Here is a 16,809-nt window from a genome sequence, read left to right on the forward strand (position 1 = left end):
TCACACACCCACTTTCACACACTCCACACACCCCCCTCTCTGGCCAGAGATTCATTCATTCATTCATTCATTCTTGTCTGCCTTAGCAGTTTAGGAACTGAATGGGGAACATATATTAGGAGTGGAATACCACCAAATATGAACGGTAACAAAGTTCGACGACGACAGAAACTACTGAACGTAGACACACTGTGGCATTCCCCTTGCGACAGTGTCTGAACGTTACGATATCAATTCTCAGTTGTCCGATGCAGTCGTCATGTGATTGAGTTTAACACAGTGAACGTAAACCTAGCTTTTCAAAATCAAATAGATTAAACACTTTAAATAGAAATCGTATAGACCTACAATTGCAGTTGAGAGAATCCGTTTTAATTTCTCAAATGCAATTTGTCATTCTTTGCACAATTTCAATTTTCCACTTTTTGTTGTTGCTCATAAGCTATTTAAAAGAAGATTTGGAAATCTTCACACAATCTTTGATCCATGGACAAAAATAAAAAACATTTCTATCTCGCTGATGATGACAGCATGTGATTTCAAATGTTTATAATTAGAAAACATTGTTTCTATTGAATCTAGAAAATGACCTTTTAAATGAAATGGAGTGACCAATATTTTTGTCAAATCACAATTTATATTTAAAGTTGGTCACCCAATCTCATTCTCATATGCACAATGCACAAAAAAGTATCTTAGTTAAACATACAGTAAACCATTGACTCTTAGAATCTCATAGATCAAAACCATTTTCCCACACTGTCTCCCAGGGATAACGGGATACAAATTCTAGACGCCTTCATATAAAAAGTATAATATTTAAACACGTGCAATTCATATAGTACTATTTATTCATCACTTTAACAGTTCTGATTCCCTTAATATTTTCTCTTATAGTGACTGTTTGTAAAACCCTGTGCTCTCAGATGGCCACACATTTTGTCAGCCACCAATCTTTTAGTGAGTCACATTGTTTCACAAAAAGCCCCAATTCTCTCCACTCTGCAGTCTGTGGTTTAGCTAAAGAGATGTGAGGGACGGCCCCCTCCACATCATACAGTGATGCTTGGCTATCAGTCAATTCAACCTTCACAGCACACCATTTATCTGACCAAACTAATTCTGAGGTTTTCAGTTCCTCAATCTCTAGTTCAGACAATTTTTCAGCAAAAATTTCATCTGGCTCACTGCTAACATGACATGTGCAATGCAAATCACTTTCTTCCATGAAATCATGGTCAGGAGGCATCCTATTTGTGGCTTTGTTTTGCAGACCACACTGAGGAGTGCTCCATTCAAAAACATATAATGTTTCAGTTGGCATTCGCACCATGCTCATATCAGCAGTGAGGCCACTGTCATCACAATACAAGTTCAGCTTCAGTTTACACATCAAATCTCTTCCCAGAAGATTACAAGGACAGGTAGTAGTTACAAGAAAAGCATTAGAAAATGAGTGATCACCAATCTGACAAGACAAATCTGCTGTATATGGTTCCTTTACCAGATGCCCTGTGGCACTTCTGGAGGTTGCCCATTTTCCAGATAATACAATTAAATCAGGCAATTGTTCATTTTTAATTGCTGAGTTCTTCACTCCACTGTCAATTTAGAACTTAATTTTCCTACCCTCGATACTGATATCAATCATTGGTAATTTTGCAAATGCTTTATACATTCGTTCAGTATCAGCAAGCGAATTTTCTTCATTGCAAGAAACAGCAAGCATATTTTCTTCATTGCAAGGAGCAGAAAAAGAGATAAGATTAAACATATTTACCACCTGGGAGTCAGACCCTTCACCGTCGCTCCCCTCCCCCTCCTTCTTTCAATCTCCTTGTGGCTTTGGTGGCTGTTGGAATCCTCTGTTCTTTGGAGGATCCGGACAGTCATTTCTCCAGTGTCCTTTTCGCCCACAATTATAACAAACTTCAGGGTCCATTGCGGGTCGGTCACCCATTCCACGTCCTCTTCCACCCCATCTTCAGCAGAGCCAGTTGAGTGTCTTTGTCAATCTTTTTCTGTTTGTTCTTGGCTTGGTCTCTCAGCAGCTGTTGTTGATGCGTTGCGTGTCGTCGGATTTCTTCCAGACGCTTGACCTTTTTCCCTATTTCAGGGTCCAGACCGTCCAGAAAAAAACAATTTTCAGATATTCTTCATACGTACTTATCTTTGATTGTCTGGCCTGTGCTTCTCTTTGGGTTGGTGAACATTTACGAATTTTGCAGATGGAGGAGTGTAGTCTGGAGGAGCAAAGGGCAGGGTGATCGAACCTAGCAGGCTTCGATGTTCAGGGTGTCTTGGTGGTCTTGCTTGCAGACTCGTTCCCTCTTCTTCTTTGTCTTTGTCTTGATCTTGACCTCCCATTGCTCCTGGTTGTCTTTGTGGTTCATGGAGGGCCACTGTTGGTGGTGCTTGGTAGGGGGAGTAGGGAGCCAGACAGCGGTCGTCCTCACCCAGGCGGGTTTTCATGCATCTCATTTCCTCGGAAGAATTAGAAACAGAGCTTAGTAAAGTTTTTTCTGGCTTCCTCTTTCTGGCTTTGTCTCTCATTGCACTCTCTAATGGTTGCTAATGCTACATTTATCTGTTTTCTTTGTCTGGTAATTGCCTCATTTAACCATACATCTATAATTCGACCATCAAAGTCATAATTATATTTTCTTCCTTTCTTTTTGGACTTGTTTTTGTCCAATTTTCCTTTGTCTTTTGCAGATGGCTTACACTCAGACATTAAACAGACATTAAATCCGTACAATTTAACTGTGTTCCATTTTTCTTGGTCATGGAACAATAATTCCCTTTTGAGAAATCCACTGTCTCCAATTCTTTATCATTAACATTACCCATTTTTGCACTAATTTTACTCAACAGTATTTGTATTTGCGTATTTAAATTCTTCAGTATTTATATTTGCGTATTTAAATCCTTTCCCCGCGTGGTCACCACGCACTATATTCACTGTGTTAATTCTTTCCCCCAGCGTGGCCACCACGCCTGCCTAAATTCATCAATCTAGGACTTTCAAAATGCCCACATCCGTCGATGCTAGGTCTTTTTCCCAAACAAGTGCCTTCTTAAATGTTCGAAAATTACTATCAGGCTTATTTCAAACAGCACCTTGTCTGGACGTTTGAGAAATTACTATCAGGCTTATTCTCAAACTCTGGCCCTTCTGGGAAAACAATTAACACATGGCATTTGAGAAATTACTATCAGGCTTATTCTCAAACCCTGTTTGGAAATTACTTTCAGGCTTATTCCAAAACCCTGACCCTTTTAGGAAAAATACGCAAATAATTTTCTTATTTACCACGTAAATAATTTTCTCTCACCGTGCTTTTTGCAGCTTGGTTCTTTTATTCGGGATCGCGTCCACCTAGGCCTGCCGTGGTGTCCACAATTCTCCCATCCCTTGCATTTTTAGCGTTGGGGTATCGGAGCCAGAGACTTCTTGTCTTTGGGATGTTCAATCAATTGCTTCGTCCACGGAGGTCATCAGCTTTGCGATTCCCAATCCTCGTCGCCATTTGTTGTGGAAATTCTTTTCTCAACTTTTCTCAATAATTGTAAGACAGTAGGATATCTCAAAGGTTAACAAAGATCAGCTTTATTTCTTGCAAGAAATTGGCATTCACATACAGAGAGCATCTGCTATGAGAAGGCCAAGGGTTAGTTCCCTTGCCGAGGTTATATACCCCTAACACATCCTGGGTAGGCTTCAGCTGTCTCAAAAGATCGCTTACCTTAAAAGGAAACATCTTGTTCAAGATCTTTTGTCTGGCATAAATTATATCTAGACAGAACAATACCATGCCTACTACAAGTTCCTGTTTTTAGCTGCTGCTCAAATTCACACCTTTTGTCTATCTTTATTTCGATCAACGCTGCACACATACTTTTCACACTTGGAGCACACAAAAGGACACTTGAAGTACAAAAGGTCATTTGAAGTACACTCTGTGCTACTCAGTCTCCTATAACTCAGAACATTTTGTCCCTGCAAGCTTGTATTAACTTATGCCTTTCTAACACTTGATTACATATCTTTAATAACGTGCTTTAGCTTATATGATTATATTTCTTTAAATGCTTATGAGTAAAAATAAAGTAAAAGATGTTAATACAAGTTGTACACGTCTATAAGTAAAAACACATCTAAGAGTAAAAGAACACATCTAAATGTTAAATTTCTATCACAGGGATCATAGAGTTCCTGACAGATTTCTCCTGACCTTTTGGTGACTTGGCGCTTCTTGCTTACAGTAACTGTTTGGGGGACAGGGGAGGGTTAAATGTGGTAAGAAAATTACTTGACTTAGAGTTTCATTTTGAGAAAAATCTTTGAAATTTTAAAAATATTGAGAGAACATAGGACTGTAGGAACATATGGTTGTGGGAACATAGAACCTAATTTTCAAAATTTTCAGTAAAAAAAAATTCTCAGAAATGTGGTAACATAGGGCCGTGGTAACATAGAGCTGTGGGAACAGAGGGATGACCCCAACTAGGGAGCTGGCACAAATCTCATCTGAGACTGCTTGTCTCTTAGCCCTTTCCCTTTCTCCTCCCTCTCTCATCTTATCCGTTTCATCGATCTGTTGAAGGTTCTGATTGCTGTGTGATCAGTTTTGACTCTTTGTGTAGTGCTTTCTAAATTACAACATTGTGTAGGCAATGATAAATGGATAATGTGTGTAAAGTTTTGCAGTGAAAGTTTAACAAATCTGACTCATGTGTCAAAACTGGGGAGTAGTGTTTATAGTTTGGGGAAAAGGGTGTGCTTTTTGATAAACGGTGTTGTGTTTTTGAAATTTGAGTTCAAATCCATAGTTATAGTGTTTCAGCAATCGAGAAAAACTGTAACATATACACCTAACAGATACACATTACTTATTATGATAGATCTTGTTTAATTACAAACAAGGTTGATTGTTTGAAAATAAGTAAAAAGACATGCATTAAAGTAATTAATTAATAATGCAGTTTGATGTTAAACAGAGTTTAAACTGTTAAACAGTTTATCTGTAAACAAGATTCCACAGTGTGATGTTTTTTTTAATCAACTATACAAATACAAAATATTGTTTTTCAATAAAGTATGAAAAAGTAAAAACAAAATATTCATCTTTTGTCTTTCACAACAATACCAGTAAAAATACACCAAATGCATATTTGTCAAACAAGCCATAAGGCTGTATTTAAAAACATTGGAATGTGAGGTTATTAAGTTTACTTGCAAAAAGCTCCAGCAGAACAAAGAATTAAGTCATCTGTCAACTGTAATAATATACAATATAAATTATAATCGTAAAATAAAAAACGGTGTATTTTTCTGTTACATACTATAATGCATCTTTGCAGTAATATAAAGTTACACAAGTTATATACACTCAATTAAGTAGTGATCCATATAGGCAGCCTCCTCTGGGGAAAAACAAAATGTCATAGACTGACACAGACACTGCTGCTGCACCACAGAATAAGTGAATATTGAGAAATGCAATCAAGAATGAGTTTTTACATTAAGGCCTAAATGTGATGATAGAGGAATTGTCATGAGGTCACCAAAGTCATCATGTGCTTACAAGATTTCATGGCAATCTGCCCAATTAGACAATATTCAATTTGACATTCTGGTCTAATGATTGTGCTACAGGGAATGTCATAAGGTCAACATGACATGATTCATTGCTCAGCAAATTACAGAAATCGGTTCATAACATTTGTTGTATGCAAGTCAAAAGTTTGGCCTAACGTTGGTGCAAAAGGAAAGGTCACAGGGTCACCACAATTAAGGGGAGTCTCTCTTAAAAGAGTATACACTACCCTAATATCATATGAGCCCAGTAATTACATCTGGTAATATCATACATGCAAAGTTTACATTTTTGGATAAGATTGGTGCACCTATACTGAGAGGTTTGTGCATTTTCAATGAACTGTGCAATGTGCTTACTAAATTGCTTGGAAAATCTAAATACACAGTTTGAATTTTTAACAAGATTTTGATGTGGTTAATCAATCAGCATACTAATAATACACAGATATAGGGCAAGTCCATTTCCTTCAACATAGTCCTTCGTGCAGCTTCCATCTGGGGAAATACAGAAAAACAAAAAAGCAAGAATTAGGATAAGAGGGTGAATTTCAGCTGTTTTAGAATAAGTAAGGTGTGTAAAGCATTAATAAAACACACAAATAAATTATTAAGAATAACAGTAACAGGGGGTTATTCCAAAAAACAAACAAACAAACAAACATAATAATAATAATAATAATAAATAAATTACCTAAATTGTGTTTTCCTCTTCATCCTCACTGGTGTCTGGACTACTGAGGCCACTTTGATCTTCCTCTTCAACATGTAGAAGGACAGAGGCCTCAGGACCTAAGGCAGTCTTGTACTGTTGGAGGACCACTTGGAACCTTTCTGACACCTCTGACAGTCTTCTTCTCAAGAGACAGCAAAGTCCCTCATTTCCCTGGTCTACGTCTCAAAATACAAACGAGATTACATTAAAGACAAACTATATTAAAGGTTGTATCAGTGATTTCAGGCCCAAACATAAAAGATCACATTCATCTAATCTTTCCTAATGATCCGCTAGCATAAGCAAGCCGTCAAAAAACGCGTCTCTGTAGGCAGCCTAGGCTCTGAGATCTGCACACAAAAACAATTGCACTCACCACCACTCAAAACCAAAACAAATAGTGTTCCAACCAATCACCGACAGGGGTGGGTGTTGTGAGGTTTTCGCGTGCAGCCGTCATAGGCAGCCTTGCACGAGCGCAAAACCTCACAACACCCGCCGTGATTGGTTTTGAGTGGTGGTGAGTGCAATTGTTTTTGTGTGCAGATCTCAGAGCCTAGGCTGCCTACAGAGACACGTTTTTTGACGGCTTGCTTATGCTAGCGGATCATTAGGAAAGATTAGATGAATGTGATCTTTTATGTTTGGGCCAAATAACTTAAATGGAGTAAAAAGATATCACCAATTCAAATCTACATAGCAGGATAATTGGCATTTTTATGTGTATCGCTGACATGGGACCAGGCTAGCTTCTGTATAAAACAACTTAAGGCAACATGGCTCACTGAGGTGACTTTATGGAGGGAGGCCCAAAGCAGCATATATATGTCTGATAGCTGTTTTAAGTTAACAGTTTTCTTCTTCACTACAGTTGTGCTGAAGTAACACATTTTGTTACTTGCTGACCAGCAAGGTTTTCTATGTTGACTGGAGGAGATAATAATAAGATTAATCTTGATGTTATGCTAACCCCATGTAACACACCAGGACACAAATTCCAATGTTCAAATTCTTTTGTTCATTTCCGCTTTCCAGTAACAGACATAGTACAACAAATCTGCACATCTTTCAAGCAAATGTGAATCTGTATAGCCTTACTGACTTGTTACCATAGCTACAGTAACAACTTTAATCCCCATTTTTTATGTATATCCCAAAGGACCACGGCAAAGAGAGCCATAACCGTTCTACTCCATCCAAGTTCTGTGACTGATGTGTTTTTTTGTATGTTTTTTTTAAACACATTAGATGGACAGGGTTTTAATTAAACTTACCCTCCTCAGCCAACTTGTTCTTGAGAACCATTGCCAGGCTCTGCAACCACGTGCAGTGTTGTGCCATCTCCAACACCAAAACGCTTGTTTCCTCATGCGGTCGCCTTGTTAACATCACTTGGTCGTGCACTCGTTTCTTGATCGAAATGTTTGCTAAGAATCAATAACAGTTATATGTATACATGAGACAATCTTGCATAATCACTAAAACATTGACTTTTTTTTTTATCAATTGATACATAAGAAAACTGAAAATACACCATTAAACTAAATTAATATTACAACACTCAATATGTAACATGCATGCCTTAGTTCAGTATACTCTATAAAGCAGAACTGTAAATAAATTCCTGTGAAGCATCTTAAAACAGACATACCACTGCCATGAACCTCCCACGGCCATATTTGAGACACAGTACTCTCTCCAATTTATTTTATTTAATTTGTTTAGATTGGCTATTGCTCATTTCGTTTGCGAGCGCTGTTGCGAGCAGCCTGAGCCTGCCTCAGTATTTCAAAAAAACATTTAGTCACTGTGGTTTAATAAATAAACATTGAACTAACTGTCTGTGTGATATGCTTGAAGTGTTTTATATCTATGGATTTTATTGTAGCCAAGTAAAGTATTAGCGTTGATTTGAGAGGCTAAATTGATCAAACATGTTTTACTCGCTGTTGGCTCGGCTTGCTTGGTCGTCATTTATTTTATTTTTTTTAATGCTCCAAACATTTGTCTAAATTAACTTAATAAAGAAATGAAAAGAAAAGAAACATAACGGACATATTTTAATGGCTGCAAATAGGGCAGGCTGCCGCTGTAAAAAAAAAAAAAAAAAAAAAAAAAACGGGCTCGGGTCGGACTCGGGCTGATAATTCTGATGAGCTGTCGGACACGGGTCGGGCTAGGGCCTGAGCGTCTCGGGCCAGGGCCGGGCTCGGGCCTAGATTTGAGGCCCGTGCAGGGCTCTATTCAGTGATATCATGTTTTGTTTTGAATTTGAGGTGGTCGAACGGATTAGTCGTGTGTTAACTTACCGAACTGTTACCCCACACACTCTGTATATAGTTTGCTGCTGCTCGTCTGACGGCTTAAACCCGTACCAAGTCCAAATAATGGATGTTGCACCGATCTTTTTCACCAGCTTTCACTTTCAGCTGTGTTTACTTAAGATGACGACGAATACGCGTTGCAGCCGGGTTTACCTCGCGGCCGCGGGTAGATTGCGTCATCATAGCTTGTGTAGTATAGAGCCATCTCCCAACCCAATTTGGAGAATAGATTAACGGCGATATTTTTTTTATCGCGCGATAAGAGTCTCGCGTTAACGCAGCACGTTAATGCCGATAACGGCCCACCACTAATATATATATATATTTTTTTTTTTTTACCATTGATGGTAATTAAAATCACTGGTTTGCCTGGTAACACAGTGAAGTTTGTGCCTCCACAGGAGCAGTCTGGCACCTTCACAGTTGGCAAACGCATTCCCTGTTGTGGAGTGGATGTGTTTTGTGATGCAATACATCACAGTCCCCACAGAACCACTCCTCAGGAAGACACTCTCTGCACCTAAGGAGAAAATAAAACAATATTATAATATAATACATTATTTCAGGTGAATAACTTATATAAAGTACTGTACACTCTATTTAAGCTATTTCACTTTTACTAGGTTCGATTTTATTGTAAAGGATTGCATAGTGGCTCAGTGTTTAGCATTGTCACCTCACAGCAAGAAGGTCCTAGATTTACTTTTCTCATTAATGTGTTTTTCATCTGGGTATCTAAGTCTTCTCCCATCCCAAAAGACATGTATCTTAGCCTATGAAGCAGGGCACTCAGCAAACCCACCCTGGGTAATTGAAGTTTGGTATTAATGAAAACCAACCTAATAACAGCAGGCTCGTTGCAAAGGCAACACAGGGGATGACCAACAGCCTCTTTTGAAATAAGGCATTTTAGGTGGTATGGTCTTGCTTCCTTCCAGCGCTCTGAGGCTTTCTGCTGCCGAAAAGACCATGATGATGCAGAGCTACTTTGAGGCTGAGCAGCAGGAGGACATGACGCCAAAATATCAGAGAGCCTCTCCATATTTTTTTCTGTAAAGAAAATCCAAAAATAAAGCAGTAAGGGATCATTTAGATAAGGAACAATTAAAAGTCAAATGATCAGTATTAGAATGAACACTTTTTTTATACTGTACATGCATAAATTCATCACTGTGAATTACCAAATTACATTTACATTTTGAGGATTTAGTTTTGTTGAGGTTGCAGTAAGTGGAACCTCCACACTGGATGACAGGGAGCACTCAACCGTGGGGTATGTGGCTGTAAAACAGCACATAGAAGAATAAGAAAAAAGTTAGGCTATCACACTCTATTCTTGTTCTTCTTTTCAAACTATATACTAAATAATTTATGAAATCAGAAATTTTTTTGTTAAGTACTTGGAAATATCTTCTACAATAGCGTCACTGAAAGGTTTATCTACTTTTTAATGTCTTTTTAGATATTTGAATATTTTAAACTCAATAAACAATTACAGTGTTCTAATTTGAGTTGGTCCAACATTGTCATAGTAAATTCCTACAAATGTCAAATAATTCAGATATAACCTGTGGCGGAGGCTTGGCGTCGCCCTCCTCGCCTCCCCCTCGGCTTACCACGTCCTACAGAGTCCCTTTTAGAGGTGTGTGGAGGGTCTCGTATACGTTTCCTCTCATCAGCTGCTCTCTGTGTATTGGAGTGAATATTTCTTGTAAGACTGATGTTGATAAAAGTAAGGTAACCAAAAGGCAGGTAACTTGTGAAAGGAAAACACAACATAGGGTGTTAGTAAGGTGTTGAACAGCTTAAATGAGCCTTGGAATAGATTCTCCAAGTATCTGTAACTCAGAGGGATGGAACTGCATATACTATTATTATTATTATTATTATATTCCCTTATTAACACATGTCACAGAGCATGGCAGGATGCATCATGCAATATACCTGTATTAAATCTTCTGCACTCATCATTCTTACATATTCCTCATCACATTTTACTTTAATTTGTTATGTTTGTTATAAAATGATTGAGGTGTACAAAAACTCTAACCTTGGCTTCAGCTAGAATGTGTTCATGTTTCAGCTCCAGAGCCATGCGTCTCCCCTCTTGGTAGTGGGGATCCTTTGAATCAAGTTTATGCTTGGTGGCCATTGCAATGCAGTCAGATACAGACAGACAGACAGACAGACAGACAGACAGACAGACAGACAGACAGACAGATACAAACAGACAGATGGGCAGTATTTCAGATACATGTATTTAAAATACGTATTTGAAATACAAAATACTATTTTGTATTTTAAAGCCTTTGGAAAAAATCAAATGTAATTTGTATTTAAATACATTTAAGATGAGTATTTTTGTATTTTCAAAATACATAAAATACTTTTTGCCAGTCAACCTCTTTATCAGGGTATTGATTTTGTGCATCAACTAGTTCAGACATTCACTAGCTCAGCATTAGATCAGTGATTTTTTTTTTTTTTTTTTTTTGGAATAAGGTGAGAATGTCATGATCAATTCTACTTGTTGATTAAAGTTAAAATTAGGGGTGTGAACCGACACTGGTCTCACGGTTCGGTTCGATTATGATTATTATGTCATCGATCCGGTTCAATTCGATATCACGATGCATCACGATGCACCGCATGTGCTCGCTTGTTCGGGAAGTTGCAGTGACAGAAAAAGTGACATTCCAGTTTAAGTTTCAAGGGATTAAAGCTTGTTTATGACACTAAGAAAAGGAAAATCTGTCAAATAAATTTTGTTTTAAAGAAATGTTCATTTAAAAGCAGCGCTCATTAAGCAGTGTATTATGTTACCATTAAAGATGCGCGCATCAACCGTCGCCGAGTCCGCTGTTGAAAGTGATGATCATCCATTTATAATCACGCGTAACAACACAGAATAATTGTAATTTGACCATCGGGTGCGGATACTTAAATCAGAGAAAGTTATTGGGGCGGGTGGGTGATTTGTTTTTGGCTGCGGATTCGGGTTACGGAGCTCATCCACTTACTCTAAGCAGTCAGACTCTGCCGGGCGATAACAGCTCGGGGTGAAAACGGCTAACGTGGTTTATCAAGTTAGTGGTATTACCTCCTGCATATTCTATTTGTGCGTGACATGAGCGCACACAGCGCGTGTCTTCTGCAGGTTGTGCTTACCACGTTGTTCATAAAAGCCGAAATGTGCCCAGATGTTGGCTTTTAAAGTAGTTGGAGCATTTTTAATTTTCTCTCACTCGCGTCTCACCTCCCTCTGCCATTGTATGCTACCGCAACAAAGCACGTACCCGACAAATGACGTAAGAAAAGCGTCAGTACATTATAACCGTTTATGGTCTATTACTGAACCGATACCGAATCGTCCTTGTCTGCATCGCGATGCATCGTAGAAACGATTAATTTTGACACCCCTAGGTAAAATAGTGCATTATTCACTTCAGTTAACGTGAAAGAATAAAAGAGCAGAGACAAGTGGGAAAATAGCGTAAGCCAATCAGTCTTGACCGGTTGTTTATTTTGATCAACTAGCTTGTCAAATGTGTTTAAAGCATTACTGCATGTTAGGGCTGGGTGATATGACACTACGGGCCCTATCTTGCACCCAGCACAATTGACTTTGTACACCGATGCATGTATCATTCCTATTTTGCACCCGCGCTCAGTAGCCTGGCTAACGTCAGACCAAGTCTCATTTGAGACTTGGTCTGGGAACCACATGTTCATTTTCTCGTATTTGAGGCGTGGTTTACGAATGCCCAGAGCCGTTTATTGGGCGCTATGAATGTCTATCAAATGCGCCTGTACGTAGCTCATAGCCAATCGTTTCAATTATACCAGATGACATATGTAGAGTGACAGAAATTCGACGAGGAAAAAGACGATGGGTCAAAGATTTATTTGTACACGATGGCGTTTAGCGAATATTACCGTTTGTGCAAGATAAACATGAGGGTAGAGGTAACGTCGAGTCTGATGCCATGTTGGATCCATAGATATAAACAAACTGCTTCGGTGTCGTCATCGTCTTGCTACTCCCTCCCCGTTCTGTGATTGGTTCCCTTTTTCAGGGGAAAATCTGGTCCATGGTGTCCAGGCTGCCTTGCAGCGTGAATAAAATCGCGCTGCGAGCAAGGCAGCATCGGGAAACCCAGGCTACGCGCTCAGTGGACTTCAGGGGAAATCATTGTTGTGTCCATGAAGATGTGAAAAAATAGGCATAAATCTAGCTTACACATTTACCCAAATTATCATACGCCTGTTTAACCGAAGCTAATCTGGGTGTGTTTCTCCATCCCCAATGTCACTTCTCTGTGTTTTACGGCCCTGACGAGAACGTCGCTCTCCTCGGCTGTGAACCGCTCCTGGCGTGCGTCTAGCAAATCCGCCGTTATAATAGCAAACCCGCCATGGAACAAGCGCGCCTGCTCTTAAAGGGAATGTGAGATGACGCTCTGATTAATTATTTATTTTAAAAAAATCAAAAGAGTTTGAAATTCAGTCTATGCTGTGGAATCAAAACTGATATGGAGAATTGTGAAACCATGATATTGTTACAGTGAAGTAAAATTGAGATTTTGGTCATATCCAGGGCCGGCGCTCCGCACACGCACATCACGCACTGCGCGTAGGGCACCAAGTGCTTGGGGGGGCACCAAAAAATCTGGGTCGTGAAAAATCATCACAATAGGGTACTAGTATAAATAACAAATAAAATATGTCTAAAGCATGTTAATATTGTGTTTAAGTGGTCGTTCAATGAGGCCTATTATATGTTGATCCGACGAAAATTATGTGTGTATTTAAGTGGTCCAGTGGTAGAATTTTTGCCAAGCGTGTCAGAGGTTTTGAGTTCTAATCCGCACTCATATAGTTTTTTTTTTTTTTTTTCTCATCAAAACCGATTATGTTTTTTAGTGGTTGTATATCAGGCAGGGACACTTTTTGTGCTTTTTGTTTTCTAATTGTACCGGAGCGAATAGAGAGTCTCTCCACAACGGATTGAAAAGCGCGTCTGAGTGAAGGCTGTGCGCGAGCCAGAAACAAACATAGTATCCGCGCCACTGATCGCTCGGCAACGAGCACTTTGATCAGTTGATTTAAAAAAACAACACATTTCAGCGCTAGATCGACTCTTATTTAAAAAACGAATGAAATGAATGCTCTGCTGGTTAACTGGAGATGTTTTGTTTGTTTGTTGCACCAAGCATTTGTGCTTAGGGCACCCAAATGGCTAGCGCCGGCCCTGGTCATATCGCCCATCCATATTCTTTGCTAATTAGCAGAAAAGGTTCCCACAGTTTTACATACAGTATGAATTTTTTAATAGTGTTCACCACAAGTAATAGACTACATTGTAACCAGAAATAAGTATATAAATGGCTGCTATTTTGCATAAGTTTATTTGTAATTGAAAGAAAGAAAGAAAGAAAGAAAGAAAGAAAGAAAGAAAGAAAGAAAGAAAGAAAGAAAGAAAGAAAGAAAGAAAGAAAGAGAGGGCAGAGATGAGGTTAGGAATGATAAGTCAGTAGGCCTATGTAGTTTCTTCATTCACTGTGACCTATCCCTGCACTGGATGGCCAATTTCACAAGTATTTTGTGTATTTTCAAAATACAAAATACTGTATTTGTATTTAAATACATTTTTCCCCACAGTATTTTGTACTTGTATTTTAAATACATTTCCATGTATTTATGCCCATCTCTGCAGACAGTCAGATACAGACAGACAGACAGACAGACAGACAGATACAAACAGACAGTCAGATACAAACAGACAGACTGACAAAGATGGGTAAGACAGACAAGTAGACAAAGACAGACAGGGAGGAAAGAAAGAGCAATAGATAAAGACTGTGAGATAGATAAAGATTGAGGATGAAAGAGAGTAACAGAGAGGATGTAAGATATAGAAAATAATGAAGAGATAGAGGTTGGCTCTTAAAAAGTGCCTTTGGGTTTTGAAAATCAGGTTCGGATAGGTTCGACAGGTGATGTTTGACAGGATCTGCAGGGAGAACAACAGAAAATGTTAATTATGTAGTGTTATGTTGATATAAGATTTAAAAAGTGTACTCTAATAGTGAGTGATTCCCATTTTCTTGTAAATTCTTAGGATAAATAAATACAGATTCACGTTGTTCCTATTTCCTGTGCTACTGTTAAAAGTCGTGTAACATTTTTTTTTTTTAATGGCGTGTATGTGTCTAGGGTTCGCCATCCCAGATATAAAGGCAGCGTTATGTGCAGTAACGTTATAACGTTAGATCAAGTGATAATATTGTTATTACTGACACATTACAGTGACGTTGTGTGTGAACCACGATGATCGAGAGAAAATTACATCATCTAGATGTCCCCAATTAAAGTTACTATTCCCCCAATAAATACTCAATAAGCATTTACACGTCAAAAAAAAACAAAACAACATGTTGATATATATATATATCAACATGTTTTTTTTTTATATACCTATATATACATATATACATCTAGAACCTATATCTAGGCTTAGAACATGTTTTTTTTTTTTTATAAACTCGTAATTTTATTAATTTTGGACGTGTAAATAATGCTTATGAATTCATCTTGCTTATTAGGCTGTTGTAAGCGACTTACCGTGGTGGAATCGCGCTGGGCAATGGTTTCTGCGATGGTCACACACACAGTGACGTGTTGCACAAAATTGCGCCAAAATATCAATCATAATTAAAAAGTACAGTCTTAATATTTTATATCCGTGCTAAACATTTTAAAGGGGTCAGCATAAATGTCCAAGTGAAGGAAACATGAGTATGTAGCCATTACATTTAAACACATATCACTTCCCAGAATGCATCCATCTCTTTGCCAAAGGATATGTCCATATAAAGTAATTTAAACATTTCTGCAGTAGGCTATATAATTAATTTATTACAACTTCATAATCAGTATTGAGATGAAAGTTCTATAAAACTAGGCTATTCTTTTTTTCTTTTTTTTTTGCGCAAAAAAAAAAGCAGCAAAGTAGGCTCACGATAAGCCATTGCAAATTGAAATACCATCGACAATTATAAAATATCCCACAATAAATTAAGGCATGTTTTAAGCCTACAGCAAATATGCAGTCCTGCAATTATGTCGTTTTAATGTAGTCCAAAATTATATAAAAAAGAGAGGAAAAATCGTTGATATTACCGATTTAGAAAAGTGTTTCAGCTAGCTACCCTCAACGTCGGCTTATGGACGTAAGGGGGAAATTACCACAATATGTGATCGAAAATTATAAAATATCCCACCTAAATTAAGGCATGTTTTAAGCATATAGAAAATATACCGTCCTGTAATTATGTAATTCTAATGTAGCCCAAAATTATATAAAAAAGAGAGGAAAAAAAGTTAGGGTTAGAAAAATAATCAAAGTTCAAAATTCAAAGATGAGGGATTTGCACTCAAATCTATCGGACGACCCTCTCCGTTGTTGTCAAGTGACGAATAGGGGGTACCCTCAACGTCGGCTTTGGACGTGAGGGGGAAATGACCAGACGGCATAGCCTATGTGACGAATAGGGGTGAGACGATGTTGCAAAGAAAGACGTGGTGCAGGCACGAAAAATACGTCCCATTGAAATACATTAGATTGGAAGTCGTGTTGTGTGGCACGAAAAAAAGAAGCAAATTCGTGCCCATAGACACGAATCAATAGATTCATGTTGAGTAACCTACCGAATATAAAGCAATAAAAACGAGGATTAAAATCTCCTGATTAAATGTTGAGTAATGTAGCCCTTAAAGTTTGCAAAGGGAATAGCCTAACATTTGAGAAAAAACAATAGTGTGCTCTCGAAAGAAAGACGTGGTGCATATCTACGCCCCATTGAAATACATTAGATTGAAAGTCGTGCAGAGTGACACGAAAAAAAAGAAGCAAATTCGTGCCCATAGACACGAATCAATAGATTCATGTTGAGTAACCTACCGAATATAAAGCAATAAAAACGAGGATTAAAATCTCTTGATTAAATGTTGAGTAATGTAGCTCTTAAAGTTTGCAAAATGAATAACAATTGAGAAAAAACAATACTGTGCTCTCGAAAGAAAAACGTGGTGCAGGCACGAAAAATACGTCCCATTGAAATACATTAGATTGAAAGTCGTGCAGAGTGACACGAAAAAATGGGGAAATC

At 38.2% G+C, this 16,809-nt stretch overlaps 2 long non-coding RNA genes across 2 annotated transcripts; both read right to left on the reverse strand.

The window, feature by feature from the left end:
* Positions 1-4,584: 4,584 nt before the first annotated feature.
* On the reverse strand, positions 4,585-7,681 carry LOC309491496. Its single transcript, XR_014203146.1, has 3 exons — positions 7,589-7,681; positions 6,294-6,490; positions 4,585-6,097 (listed from the first exon to the last, which is right to left on the reverse strand). It is a non-coding gene; the product is annotated as an uncharacterized lncRNA (long non-coding RNA).
* Positions 7,682-9,837: 2,156 nt separating this feature from the next.
* On the reverse strand, positions 9,838-11,921 carry LOC309491500. The gene is made up of 3 exons (XR_014203149.1): positions 10,689-11,921; positions 10,207-10,324; positions 9,838-9,919 (listed from the first exon to the last, which is right to left on the reverse strand). It is a non-coding gene; the product is annotated as an uncharacterized lncRNA (long non-coding RNA).
* Between the last annotated feature and the right edge of the window lie 4,888 nt (positions 11,922-16,809).

This window comes from Leuciscus leuciscus (genome assembly GCF_965113295.1).
Source record: "Leuciscus leuciscus genome assembly, contig: HAP1_SCAFFOLD_294, whole genome shotgun sequence".
Taxonomy (NCBI): Eukaryota; Metazoa; Chordata; class Actinopteri; order Cypriniformes; family Leuciscidae; genus Leuciscus; species Leuciscus leuciscus.